The 10,557-nt window shown below is 37.0% G+C and overlaps 1 long non-coding RNA gene across 1 annotated transcript in view; it reads right to left on the bottom strand.

The window, feature by feature from the left end:
• Window positions 1-718: 718 nt before the first annotated feature.
• Window positions 719-10,557, bottom strand: part of LOC107807305 (uncharacterized) — a 45,219-nt gene continuing 35,380 nt past the window's right edge. The window contains exon 5 of the long non-coding RNA XR_012707618.1: window positions 719-1,059. This is a non-coding gene — a long non-coding RNA (uncharacterized LOC107807305). The remainder of the gene's footprint in view (window positions 1,060-10,557) is intronic.

Genomic DNA, 10,557 nt, shown 5'->3' with positions numbered 1-10,557 from the left:
CGACCCAGTCCATTTCGAACTGGGTCGACCGAGTCCATTAACCCAACACCCCTTCTTCATTTTTGTCCAACACAAAACAAAACCAAAAAAAAAAAAAAAAAAAAGTGAATTATCACTATTAATAGTTTTATTTTTTGTTTTTTATATATATAAAAAAAATCCGAAAATATTTTATTTTATTTATTATTTTTATTTTAAAAAAAATATATATATATAGTAATTTCGGAAATGATTTTAAAAAAATAAAAAAAAAATAAAAAAAAAATGTAAAAGAATGTAGAATTTTTTTTTAAAAAAAGTAAAAAGTTTTAAAAAATTTAAAAGTAAAAGAAGGTTGGAATTAAAAAATAAATATAAAGATATCTGAAAATTTAAAAAATTTAAAGTAATTGAAAGTAGCATTTTTAAAAGAAAAAGAAAAGATAGTGGTTTATTTTTTAAAGAAAAGTTAAATAAAGTGAGATTCTTTTTAAAAAAATAAAAAGTGGGATTTTAAATAAGATAAAGTAATTAAAGTTGGAATTTTAAAAATAAAAGTAAATAAAGGTGGGATTTCTTTTTCTAAAAAAATAAAAGCAATTTGTAAGTGGGATTTCTTTTAATTAAAAAAATAATAAAATAATAAAAAACAAATCTGAAAATTTCGAAAATTTTGCTATAAATAGAAGAGAAAATTTAGGAAGAAGGGTGGAAAAAAAGAGAGGAAAAACTAGATAGAGAGAAGAAAAAAAGGGGGCGGAGTGAGAAGTATACACCCGATATACATTCTGTATACACTGAATATACAGGGGCAGAATTCATTTTGGAGAGTTTTGAAGTTGAAAAAAAATAGTTACTGCTTTATTGTCTCGCTTAAGATCTGAAATAGTCAGAACCTTCCTGCCTTTTACTTCTTCACTATACTTGGAGTCGTTTATAGTCTCCTGGGTTTTCTGCTATTCCTACTGTACTGGTTTGCGATGTTGCTGAATCTGCTGTTGCTGTGTTATTACTGCTGCTGACTTCTCCTTCTTTTGTTCTTGTACTGCTGTTTCCAGGTACACATTTGTTCAATCTCGGCTTGAAGCAAAAAAATGAAATATTAATCAGGCTTTGTTCCTGTTGAATTCCTCCTGTTTAGATTTGTGGTTGAATATAATTTTTCTTTCTTCGTATAAAGATGTAGTTGAATGATTAATGAATAATGAGGTTGCATATGTATACTTTCTTCATCTAATAATGTTATTTTAAATTACGGAGAATAATTAATCTGTTTTTGATATTATGGTCAATCTCATGTTCTAGTATTATTGAATAACAGAATATAAAATGAAAGCAGTTTTTCTTTGTACAAACTCGATCGCAATTTTCCATTCGCATTAGCCATAAACTAATAACTAATAAGTTACGTTTTTCAGCATGTAAATAATTAAGAGATTTTCTTTTAATTTAGAGACGAACTTAATAGAAAATATAGTCATTGTAGGTTTATCCTGTAAAAATAAAAATGAGACGAGCCTCGCCAAATAAAACGTATAGATTGCGGGGCCCTCACAAAATGTATGGTTTAATTAGAATTCGGAAGGACCGTTTAGCGAATTTCACGGTCTTCCCCAAAATAATAACGCGATAGTCTCTTTAGGCGCGTGTTTAATATTTTACTTTCTTAAGCCTGGGTGTGCATTTCATGCGACCCGAATCCAAATCCCAAAACATCAAATAAAACGTGTTCCGAATTGTGGGTGCATTTCATGTAACGCAGTCCAAAGACGTGTTTTAAGCGATGTTCATATTTCTTTTAAAAACAATAATAATAAAGCGGTTAAAAGATAAAATTTGCACATAAGTTCATATTTGTATAAAATCAGACAATCAAGCCGGATATAACAGTTGAGCGACCGTGCTAGAACCACGGAACTCGGGAATGCCTAACACCTTCTCCCGGGTTAACAGAATTCCTTATCCGGATTTCTGGTACGCAGACTGTAATATGGAGTCATTCTTTTCCTCGATTCGGGATTAAAATTGGTGACTTGGGACACCCTAAATCTCTCAAGTGGCGACTCTGAAATAAATAAACCAATCCCGTCTCGATTGTCCTTTAATTGGAAAAACTCCCTTGCACCCTCGCGGGCGCGGAAAAAGGAGGTGTGACAGCTCTGGCGACTCTGCTGGGGACTTTTACCCAGAACCACTGGTTCAGGGTTTAAGAATTCGAGCTTAAAATAACTGTTATAGTTGGCTTTATTTATTATCTGATTTTTTTTATATATGCCCAATGTGCTAAATGACACTTTTACCGCTTTAATATTATTTGAATTATGAATATATACAACTGCTACGAAACCCCCTTCTTTCTGAGTCTTCTAAATTTATGGTGCACACGTGCGCGTGGCCCACCTTTCTGTTAAAGTCATACCAAATAAGACGAAGTTGGGACAAGTAACTAGGCCGGGTAGACTTTCGTGCTCCCGGTACGTTGCCCCCGCTTCGGCTCAAACTGTCCGTTTGGGTAAGCCAGGGCTAGATCAATATGCCTCAGGTTTTTCACTTAGAATAACTCAGCTTCATGCCGGATCCCTAGTAGGAGCGATTATTTGCATCACGTGCATTTGACTTTGGAGACTCAACACAGGGGTTGGGTCTGTCTAGGACAGGTGTACCAAAAAAAATGACCATCCTGATGCATCTTACTTGCTGCTACTTGCGCATTTATTTGATCCGGATTTGTGTGTTGACTGACTTTTGAATATGATGAATAATATTTTAAAATTGAAAAAAAAAAAAAGAAATAGCTGTTAGGGAATTGACTGTTTATTTTTGAAAAAAAGCCAATGCCCAAATAACTGTCAAAACTCTGCCGAAATTTTGAGAAAATGAAAAAAAAATGTTTTATTAGTTTGTTTTATTAAAAGCAAAGGAAAAATAGAAAATGAAAATAAAAAAAAAGAGTCTTATTTTTAAAATGGTTTTTATTTTATTTTATTTGCTTATGAAAATGCAAAAAATAAAAAAAAATAATAAAAAAAGGTCTTTCATTATTTGTCGCAAATATATATATATAAATCCGAAAAGTTTTTTTTTATTTCCAAAAGATATATATATCTTTATTTGTTGCAAAGAGTATTTTTCTTGCCAAGAAAATTTAAAATAAAATTCCAAAAATATGTCTTGCAAAAAATAATATAAATATCTTTATTTTCCATTGTTGATAAAACAAAAATAATAAAAATGTTTTCTTTTAAGAAAAAAATCCGAAAATATTTTGATTCCTCTTTCAAAATTGAAAAGAAAATTCAAAATTCAAAAAATATTTTTTAGAAGCATTTCTTTTATCAAAAGAAATATTCCAAAAATATTTTTTTTAGAATAAAAAAAAAAAGACAAATGGAAATTCAAAAAAAAAAAAAAAAAAAAACTTCCTTTTGAAATTCTCAAAGTTCAAATCAAAAGAAAAGGAATTTTTACGAGTTTTTCTTTCAAAAAGAAATCAATCAAAAAAATATATATATACTTCCTTTGAGCAGTTCTTTCACAGTTCCAATAAAAAAAAATATTAGTTCATTTACTTATTCACGAGGCCCGAACTACGCGGGTTTGATTCTCACTGGATGTGAGATACGTAGGCAACCCTCATCGGGTCCAACCCCCTTTTTTGCTAAAATAGCCAAAAACCAATAAATAAATAAAAAACGTGTCAAAATTTTAATTTTGTCATAAATAAGTCGGGCAGTGTCCAGCCTCCCATTTGCTAAAAAAAATAGCCAAAAAAAATATGTCTAATTTTAATTTTGTCATAAAGAAATCGGGTGACGCTGTTTTATCAAGACATAGCCGAATGTTCCCGAAAAGGACGCCGGAAGGCTGACTTTGCATAAACAGCCACTTTTGGGTCATGTGTAGGATTTTGGTTCAGTTGACCCACACGGCCTTAAAAAAAAAAATCTTCGTCCCCGAGGCGCTGAAGGGCCGTGTTTGCAACACCCGGTTTTTATTGTAATTTGAAAAAAAAACAAAGAGTCAACGGTTAGGTGAATACCATTTGGATTTTTGGTCAAAATAAGCCGACCCAGCTTTGACCACGTCTTAAACCGTTCTTGCCAAAATAACCCTAGAGTATCTTTCAATTATTGAAAGGCTATTTTCTTAAAAGAATGAACAAGTTTGTAAAGTGTCGTAAAATAATACTCTCCGGCCTCAAAATTTGGAAGGGGCCACATTTGAAAAATAACCGTTTGGTTGTCTTTGTCAAACGGGAAAAGAAGCTGGTCGTTTATTTTTGGAGTTTGTAAATCTTTTAATTAGAATATGTGGGTTGTTTGATTTTCGAGTTTGTAGGTCATCTTCAAACCTTTGAAACCCAGTTTTGTTTAATATGAAAATTGAAAAAAAAATGATTAGTATTGTTTATCTTTTATTGGCCCGAACTACGCGGGTTTGATTCTCACCGGATGTGAGATACGTAGGCAACCCTCATCGGGTCCAACCCCACCTTTTTGCTAAAATAGCCAAAAACCAATAAATAAATAAAAACGTGTCAAAATTTTAATTTTGTCATAAATAAGTCGGGTGGTGTCCAACCCCCCCTTTTTGCTAAAAATAGCAACAAAAAAAATATATGACAAATTTTAAAGAGTCATAAATAAGTCAGGGTGGTGCTGTTTTTGTCAAAAATAGCCGAATTTCTCGAAAGGGACGCCGGAAGGCTGACTTCGCATAAACAACCATTTTTGGGGTCATGGGTAGGATTTTGGTCCAGTCGACCCACACGGCCTTAAAAATCTTCGTCCTCGAGGCGCTGAAGGGCCATGTTTGCAACACACGATTTTATTGTAATTTGAAAAAAACAAAACAAAGAGTCAGCGGTCAGGTGAATACCGTTTGTATTTTTGGTCAAAATAAGTCGAGCCAGCTTCGACCGCGTCTTAAACCGTTCTTGCCGAAATAGCCTTAGAGTATCTTTCAGTTGTCGAAAGGCTATTTTCGTAAAAGAATGAGCAAGTTTGTAAAGTGTCATAAAATAATCCTCTCCGGCCTCAAAATTCGGAAGGGCCACATTTGCAAAAATAATCGTTCGGTTGCATTTGTCAAACGGAGAAAGGAAGTTTGCCGTTTGTTTTGGAGTTTGTAAAACTTTTGATTATAATATGTGGGTCGTTTGATTTTCAAGTTTGTAGGTCATTTTTAAACTTTTGAAACTCAATATGAAAATTGAAAAAATGATTAGTATTGCTTATCTTTTGTTGGTCCGAACTACGCAAGGTCTGATTCATGCGGGGTCATGATACGTAGGCAATCTCCATAAGATTCGACCACACAACAAAAAAATGAAAAAAAAATGGAAAAAAAAAAGAAAAAGAAAAAAAATGTTGTTAATAATGGGGACCAACGGAGTCCATTCTAACCTGTTTCGCTTTGAATCACAAAGAAAGTTAAGGTGGTTGGTTTGTGGTAAGCCGGAAATACAAGACCCAGAAGCACACTTTGCAGGGATCAGGCTTGATAACAGAAGCACTCGAATCCTATTGGGACTTGTTGACTAAGGTTGATGATATTAAAGCTGATAATGGTCTTGGCAGTATTGATGCGAACGCTCAAGTGGCTAAGATGCCAATTTTGATAAAGTGGGAGGACGCTATGTTCCTTGGTTAGCAAAAGAGAAGCGGGTGGTGTCTTATTTTGTTGTCATTTCTGTTGTCCGGATTATTCTTAGGGTTGTAATCCGAATATTGTCTTGTGTCAAACCTTCTTATCTTTCCAGTTTGTCATATCAATTTGTTTAAGTTTTGTCAAGGTTGTGTTAAGATTTTATTCTGGTTGTTTTGTTTGTTTTATTATTCAAACCATTTCACCGGTAGTCTAATACAAAAGCCGGTCTTTTATTGTTTCCAGTCATCTTTTGTTTAGTCCTTTTATCATTTTGTTCAGCGCCGATTCCAGTGACATGACATGCGCACACAGTTTGGGCCTAGTCTTAAAAGTTAATCATAAAACCCTGGGAAGGTGATCAAAGCATTTAAAGGAAATAAGAACGGTTTGAGATTATTTGGAGCCCGAGTCATGTGGAACTGGGGCAAGTTAAACAAAAAGAAAACCGTTAAAGAAAGATTCGTCTAAATTGGCATGAGGGTCGTTCATAATAATGAGAATGAGAGTGTCGCCCAACGGTGCTTTAGAAGTGACAAATGAACAAACAGATGTTGAATATAATTGTCAAGTCCAGCACCATCGGAAGAGACTATAAATCTATTGTTTAATTGTGTTGTTTGCACTTGACATGTTTTGAAGACTGGAATGACGAAGGCATTTTGTTCTGCTACCTAAACATTTTATCCTTCGTTACCCCTTTTGAGCCTTTTTTATTTTTCTTTCATACCCCTCGTTCGGAATCAATAGCAATGACTAGGAAATACGAGCCTGGAAGGTAAAGAAAAAAAAATCAAAAAAAAAATCAACAAAAAACGAAAAAAAGAGAACAATGATAAAAAAAAAAAAAAAAGTCAAATGAAAACAGAGGAATTGGGAACTACGTTTGACCTGATTCCTCAAAGAGGATACGTAGGCGCTTCACGGCTCGGTCATAGGGTGCATAGTGTGCATAATGTGCATGGTATGCATGGTGTAATAAATAAAAAAAATATAATAATAAATAATCCCCAAGCAAGAAACTGGGGCAAATGTTGCATTTGTTGTAAATAAATCTAATTCTGAAGGTTGTAACTAATAACCCAAAAAATAATGCATTTTTGAGCCTTTAATACCTTTTTTTTTCTAGCCCTATCCAAAACCCACATTACGGTCCAAAGAAAGACCTTCTGATCAGTCTTCAAAAGATTCCAAGTCAGACAAATGAGAGTCTCACCGGTGAGCATAACATTTTGTTCCACAGCAGAAAGGACTCTAATCTCCAACAGAAAGAGTCATACCGGCAACACTCCAAAACCCCAGCTGAAAAGTGATACAAATGAGAGAGTCTTATCGGTGAAAACCTTCACATGCACCATAAGGTGATGAAAGTTGAGAGAAAACCCCAAAATGAGAGAGGCTTGATAGTGAAAACCCTTCGGGCACTACAAGTCGAATAAGATTAAGAATCAGATGGGGAATTGCCAATTGAAGATCTTGAAAGATGATTGACGAAGGATAGGCCACATAGGCATGTCATGACCATTAGAGTCGGTGTCTGCGTTTGATAGGGTTTTATTTATAGTTTCTTTTGTTAAAGAGTCATCTTTTTCCGTTGTCTTTTATTTTGTTCCCTTTTATCTTTTCCTTTCATAGAAAAATTCCCCAGTAGAGTCTGTTTGGTCAGAACCAGTGGGAAATGATTTCAAAATAGGCCATCAGCTTTCCAAGATAAGATCTGACTAATACATCCAAGTGATATAGTCAGGAAGGAACAAGCGCGAGGCCAGTGTCAAGAAAGATATCCCCAGCAAAAGGATTGACGAGTGTCAAGAGAGATATCCTTGCCGAAATCAAAGGTTATTAAACCTCAAGACCAGAGCGCATGGACAAAACAAGAAAAACAATAAGCATGATTTGGGAAATTCATGCGAGACTAAAAGGTCGGGAAAATGCAAGTTTCCGAGTCATGCCACGAAAGAAGAGGGATATCCCCAGCAGAAAAGGATTATCCCCAGCAAATAATATCATCCCCAACAAGTTGTGGAACGCAGAGCAAGGAAGGGAAAAGGGAAAACCATCCCAGTGGGAGTATCACAACCAACCACCGCGTTTTAAACTAACAAATTTTGTTTAAATTGAAACAGGTAAAGGAAGTGGCATTGATGACAGAAATACAGGCCATAAGGGAGACTGTCAAACTGGGGCAGAAAATTTTCCTTTCATTTGGAAATTTTTCTGGAAGTCAGATACCTATTCAGGGTAAAATGAATATAGCACCAGTCTCAAGGGAAGTGATCTTTGAACCAGTTTTACCCCCAGCATAACAAGTTTTAATAAAAGAAGTTGTTCTCCAACAGACAGAACAAAGGGATGACATTTGTGCTCATAAGAGCAAAAACCATTATCATCCCCAGCAGCTTCCAGAAGAATGATGCATCAATTTGAAGGGATAAAATTCTCCAGCAGCATTATCCTCAACAACGTTATCCCAAGAAGATAACACTTTTATCCCCAGCAGTGTTGAGAGAAAATAAATTCTGAAAAAAAAATGAATTTGAAGGAGGGGAAGAAAGGAGACTCCCACAGTGGTATTATCCCCAGCAAGCAAGAACAAAGCAGAGCGGAGGATAAAAAATTGAAGAAGAAGTCAGGCGTCCACCTGGAGAATGAAGATGAAAAATTGAAGAAGAAATCAGGCGCCCACCTGGAGAACAAGGGAAAACAGTTGAATTATCAGAAGTCAGGCGTCCACCTGGAGAACAAGGAAGAACAGTTGAAGTATCAGCAATCAGGCATCCACCTAGAGAACAAGGAAGAACAGTTGAAATATCAGAAGTCAGGCGTCCACCTGGAGAACAAGGAAAAGCACCAAAACTGGGGCAGAAGATTTTCTGCCATTGTCGAAAATTTTCTCGAAAGAACGAGGAAATCAATTCAAGTTTTAAGAGATAGCAAGACAACACGATTCGAAGAAAAACAGTCGGAGGTAAGACAATTCCAAGATTTTGAAAATGGGTTCATCCGCCCTCGAATAGGATATTTTGGGTTCATCCGCCCTCGAATAGGATATTTTGGGTTCATCCGCCCTCGAATAGGATATTTTGGGTTCATCCGCCCTCGAATAGGATATTTTGGTTCATCCGCCCTCGAATAGGATATTTTGGGATCATCCGCCCTCGAATAGGATATTCTGGGTTCATCCGCCCTCGAATAGGATATTCTGGGTTCATCCGCCCTCGAATAGGATATTCTGGGTTCATCCGCCCTCGAATAGGATATTTTGGGTTCATCCGCCCTCGAATAGGATATATTGGGTTCATCCGCCCTCGAATAGGATATTCTGGGTTCATCCGCCCTCGAATAGGATATTCTGGGTTCATCCGCCCTCGAATAGGATATTCTGGGTTCATCCGCCCTCGAATAGGATATTCTGGGTTCATCCGCCCTCGAATAGGATATTTTGGGTTCATCCGCCCTCGAATAGGATATTTTGGGTTCATCCGCCCTCGAATAGGATATTTGGGTTCATCCGCCCTCGAATAGGATATTTTGGGTTCATCCGCCCTCGAATAGGATATTTTGGGTTCATCCGCCCTCGAATAGGATATTTTGGGTTCATCCGCCCTCGAATAGGATATTTGGGTTCATCCGCCCTCGAATAGGATATTTTGGGTTCATCCGCCCTCGAATAGGATATTTTGGGTTCATCCGCCCTCGAATAGGATATTCTGGGTTCATCCGCCCTCGAATAGGATATTTTGGGTTCATCCGCCCTCGAATAGGATATTTTGGGTTCATCCGCCCTCGAATAGGATATTCTGGGTTCATCCGCCCTCGAATAGGATATTCTGGGTTCATCCGCCCTCGAATAGGATATTCTGGGTTCATCCGCCCTCGAATAGGATATTCTGGGTTCATCCGCCCTCGAATAGGATATTTTGGGTTCATCCGCCCTCGAATAGGATATTTTGGGTTCATCCGCCCTCGAATAGGATATTTGGGTTCATCCGCCCTCGAATAGGATATTTTGGGTTCATCCGCCCTCGAATAGGATATTTTGGGTTCATCCGCCCTCGAATAGGATATTTTGGGTTCATCCGCCCTCGAATAGGATATTTTGGGTTCATCCGCCCTCGAATAGGATATTTTTGGTTCATCCGCCCTCGAATAGGATATTTTTGGTTCATCCGCCCTCGAATAGGATATTTGGGTTCATCCGCCCTCGAATAGGATATTTTGGGTTCATCCGCCCTCGAATAGGATATATGGGTTCATCCGCCCTCGAATAGGATATTTTGGGTTCATCCGCCCTCGAATAGGATATTTTGGGTTCATCCGCCCTCGAATAGGATATTTGGGTTCATCCGCCCTCGAATAGGATATTTTGGGTTCATCCGCCCTCGAATAGGATATTTTGGGTTCATCCGCCCTCGAATAGGATATTTGGGTTCATCCGCCCTCGAATAGGATATTTGGGTTCATCCGCCCTCGAATAGGATATTTTGGGTTCATCCGCCCTCGAATAGGATATTTTGGGTTCATCCGCCCTCGAATAGGATATTTGGGTTCATCCGCCCTCGAATAGGATATTTTGGGTTCATCCGCCCTCGAATAGGATATTTCGGGTTCATCCGCCCTCGAATAGGATTTTATTTTTTAAAGTTGTTGAAATCAGGAGCCCCCTCTGAAGAACATAATGGCGATGTATTGGTTGAAGAGAGGAATGACATTCATTTTTAAAGTTGTTGTTGAAGTTGGGAGCCCGCCCATAGAACAGAGGCATACATTTCAGTCTTTAATTTTCAAGCATTGAACTTGGGAGCCCGCCCAGATAACAGAGGCATACATTTCAAGTCTTTAATTTTCAAGTATTAAAATTGGGAGCCCGCCCAGATAACAGAGGCATACATTTCAAAATCAAGTCAGAGGACAATAAACAGAGGGTTACAA

The sequence above is a fragment of the Nicotiana tabacum genome, chromosome 3, assembly GCF_000715075.1.
Source record: "Nicotiana tabacum cultivar K326 chromosome 3, ASM71507v2, whole genome shotgun sequence".
Taxonomy (NCBI): Eukaryota; Viridiplantae; Streptophyta; class Magnoliopsida; order Solanales; family Solanaceae; genus Nicotiana; species Nicotiana tabacum.
This window is presented reverse-complemented; position numbering and strand designations above follow the sequence as displayed.